The 4,115-nt window shown below is 38.2% G+C and overlaps 1 non-coding gene across 1 annotated transcript; it reads left to right on the top strand.

Moving 5' to 3' along the window:
• Positions 1–264: 264 nt before the first annotated feature.
• On the top strand, positions 265–337 carry TRNAV-CAC (transfer RNA valine (anticodon CAC)). Its single transcript has one exon. It is a non-coding gene; the product is annotated as a tRNA-Val (tRNA).
• The last annotated feature ends 3,778 nt before the right edge of the window (positions 338–4,115 follow it).

Raw genomic sequence — 4,115 nt, 5'->3', positions numbered from 1 at the left:
TTCTTAGACATTTCTCTACATTTTGCATGGAATTTCTTAACACTGATTTCTACATATATATCTGTTTATTCACTTGCATGTTAGTTAAATCTATAGGTACTTGGATAAAAATATCTGGAACAAAAATATTCATATAGTTGATTGCCTTGTACTTCAGTGGAATTTTTAGATGATGGTATCTGACAAATTTGTAAAGTTTATTCATCCAGGAACCTTCCCAACAGTTCAAACTCAACTGACTCAAAACCCAGGAGGACTGGGAATTCCTTGGTGGTCCAGTGGTTAGGACTTCGTGCTCACACTGCTGGGGCCCCAGGTTTGATCCCTGGTTGGGGAACTAAGATCCTGCAGGCCATGTGGCTTGACCAAAAAAACCAAACCAAAACGAACAAACAGCAGCAAGAAAAAACCCCAGGAGCACTGAACTGACAGAATGAGATTTTTATGGATTCTTCATAACTTCTATGTTCATAATTATTTCATCTGTGTTGAAAGATGGTTTTAATTTCTTCTTTCCAATCTGTATGTCTTTTATTTATTTTTCTTGTCTTATTTCAATAACTAAGAACTTGAATAAAATGTTGAATGGAAGTGGCAAGAGTAGACAAAACACTCAGCATTTCACCATTAAGTATAAAGTGTAGGGTTTTTTTGTAGATATTCTGTGACCTATTTCCCTGTGCATTTATTTTTATTATATATGGTTGTTGAATTTTGTCAAATTCTTTTTTTGCCATCTATTGAAATTACTAAATGATTTTTCTCCTTACTTCTTTTATTGTGATGAATTATACTGATTAAAAATTTTTTTAAATAAATTTATTTATTTTTGGCTGCATTGGGTCTTTGTTGCTGTGCACAGGCTATTTCTCTAATTGTGGCAAGCGAGGGCTACTCTTCGTTGTGGTGCATGGGCTTCTCATCGCGGTGGCTTCTCTTGTTGCGGAGCACAGGCTCTAGGTGCACAGGCTTAAGTAGTTGTGGCTCGAGGGCTCTAGGCTGCAGGCTCTGTAGTTGTGGCACATGGGATCTTCCCGGACCAGGGCTCAAACCCGTTTCCCCTGCATTGGCAGGCAGATTATTAACCACTGCACTAGCAGGGAAGCCCCAAAATATTTTTGAACTTCCCTTTTCATTTCTTCTTTGAACCACAAGTTATTTTATAGTATGTTTCTTAATATTAAAATAATTGGATATTTCATATATTTCTTTTTGTTATAAATTTATAATATAATTATGCTATAGTTGGCAAATATACTCGGTATGATTTCAATCCTCTTAAATTTATTGAAACTTATTTTGTATTCTAGCATATGGTCTTTACTGATGAATATTCCCTGCCACTTTAAAAAAAGTGTATTCTCTGGTTATTAGTTGTAGCTTCCATAAATGTCAACTGAGTCAATTTGATTGATTTTGATAGTAAGGTTTTATATATTCTTGCTGATTTTATGACACTTGTTCTTCCAGTTACTGAATAAAGAGTGTTGAAATCTTCTATGGCAAATGTGGATTTGTCTTTCCCTTTGGTTCTGTCAGTTTTTGCTTCATATATTTTATTTATTTATTTATTTATTTATTTTTTTGCGGTACGTGGGCCTCTCACTGTTGTGGCCTCTCCCGTTGCGGAGCACAGGCTCCGGATGCGCAGGCTCAGCGGCCATGGCTCACGGGCCCAGCCGCTCTGCGGCATATGGGATCCTCCCGGACCGGGGCACGAACCCATATCCCCTGCATTGGCAGGCGGACTCTCAACCACTGCGCCACCAGGGAGGCCCTGCTTCATATATTTTAAAGCCCTGTTTTTAGGTGCACACACATTTATAATCACTATGTCTTTGTGATGAACTGACCTTTTGAAATGTCTCTCTTTTTCTCTGATGATATGGCTTGACCTAAAATCTCCCTGGCTGATATTAATATGGTCATTCCAGCTTTCTTGTCACCAGTGCTTGCATACCATGTCTCTTTCTATTGTTTTATTTTAAACTAAACTATATCTTAATATTAAAGTGGGTTTCTTGGGACTTCCCTGGTGGTCCAGCGGTTAAGATGCCATGCTTCCACTGCAGCGGGCGTGGGTTCGATCCCTAGTGGGGGAACTAAGGTCCCCGCATGCTGTGCTCTGTGGCCAAAAAAATAAAAAAAATAAAAATAAGTATTCCAAAGCAATAAAAAAATATAAAGTGGGTTTCTTGTAGTCTGCATGCAGGTGGGCTTAATTACAATAAGGCTGAGGGATTTTAGTTTTATTCAATCTATTAAAAATACTGAGAGAATGCTATGTTGCTTTATTTAAATAACTTTAAGTAAATTTATTATTTTAAATAAATAGTTGAATAGTATTTGACATGAAAAATATAGCACCCATATTTGAAAAATTAGCATACTTCACTTTTTTTGGTTTGTTTATGCCCTTCATTTCCCCCCTCCCCATATCATGGTGGTTAAGAGTGCAGACTCAGGGACTTCCCTGGTGGTCCAGTGGTTAAAGACTTTGCCTTCAAATGCAGGGAGTGCAGGTTCAATCCCTGGTTGGAGAGCTAAGATCCCATATGCCTTGTGGCCAAAAAACCAAAACATAAAACGGAAGTAATGTTATAATAAATTCAATAAAACTTTAAAAATGGTCCACATTAAAAAAAAAAATCCTTAAAAAAAAAAGAAAGAATGCAGGCTCTGGGGCTTCCCTGGTGGCACAGTGGGTAAGAATCCACCTGCTAATGCAGGGGATACGTGTTCAAGCTCTGCTCCGGGAAGAGCCCAGATGGCACGGAGCAACTAAGCCTGTGTGCCACAACTACTGAGCCTGTGTGCCGCAACTACTGAAGCCCACGTGCCTAGAGCCTGTGCTCTGCAACAAGACAAGCCACCGCAATGAGAAGCCTGCGCACCGCAATGAAGAGTAGCCCCTGCTTGCCACAGCTAGAGAAAGCCTGAGCACAGCAACAAAGACTCAATGCAGCCAAAAATAAATAAATTAAATAAATTAAAAAAAAAAAGAATGCAGGCTCTGGGGTTCACATCAGTAGGATTCTAATCTTGGCCCAACCCCTCTTTAGCCATGTGTTTGGGAGAGTTTCTTAACCTCTCCATACCTCAGTTTTCTTATCTGTATAATGGGAATATACAGATAAGAAATATACATTGCCTTTCTAAGTGTTATTTTGAAGAATAAACGAGATAATTTATGCAAAGCACTTAACCCAATGCTTGGCATATAATAGGTGCTCAATGATTGTTAGCTGTATTATTATTGTTATTGCTACTACTACTAAACTTAACGATTTATAGGAAAGCAGAGATCTGCTTTCTACAGCAACTCTATTAACCTTTACTTTATTTGGATTTGAATAATCTAGTATTATTTATCCCATGTAAATGGTACATGGGATATACTGTAGTTGTATAATCAAGTCATTAAATGTCAAAAAGGGAGCTTTCTTCAAGGGAATGGCTGCACTGGACTATTCTTGGTGGCAGGGACTTGTCTTATGTCTCAGAGGGATAGAAAAGCTCATGAATGAAACCTGGGATCATAAAATGTCAAAAATAGAAGGTTTGTTCTTTTGCAGAAAACTGAGCCTCAGATCTACATTAGCCTTGCTGGAGCCTGTCACACCCCAACTCCTCTGACAGAGCAGGAGAACCTTCCAAGGTCAGAATACAAATAGTTAAGTTAGGAAAAAATCTGCAAGTGGAAATTAGGTGGTGCGAATTTTGAATGTTTACCGGAAAGTGTTAGAGGCTGGTTGGCCAGAAATAGAGAAAGGGCTTCTGCTCTGAGTGAGAGTTTAGATGAAATTGTGCTGCTCAAATGATCTCTGGTACAGAATTATTATTTTTACTTCCCAGTGCATTTTGCACTGAAACTTCATAAAATACAGTAAAAGTGAGTTATTAGAAAAATACATCTAAAAAGCGAAGACGTACAGAATACAAGTCTAACTTTTTCTTCATCATTAATTCAACAGACAAACGTAATTGTTATAAAAGTTACTACGTGCTTATTCTCACTTTCTTGACCTATTTTGTTGTGGATCAGTAACAAATAGTTTGCAGACTGGCCCTGGATTTAGGGGACCTCTTTTTTTTTTTGGCCACGCTGCGTAGCT

This window comes from Mesoplodon densirostris, chromosome 4 (assembly GCF_025265405.1).
Source record: "Mesoplodon densirostris isolate mMesDen1 chromosome 4, mMesDen1 primary haplotype, whole genome shotgun sequence".
Lineage (NCBI taxonomy): Eukaryota > Metazoa > Chordata > Mammalia > Artiodactyla > Ziphiidae > Mesoplodon > Mesoplodon densirostris.
Note: the sequence above shows the minus strand (reverse complement) of the source record. Positions and strands in the feature narration are given on the sequence as shown.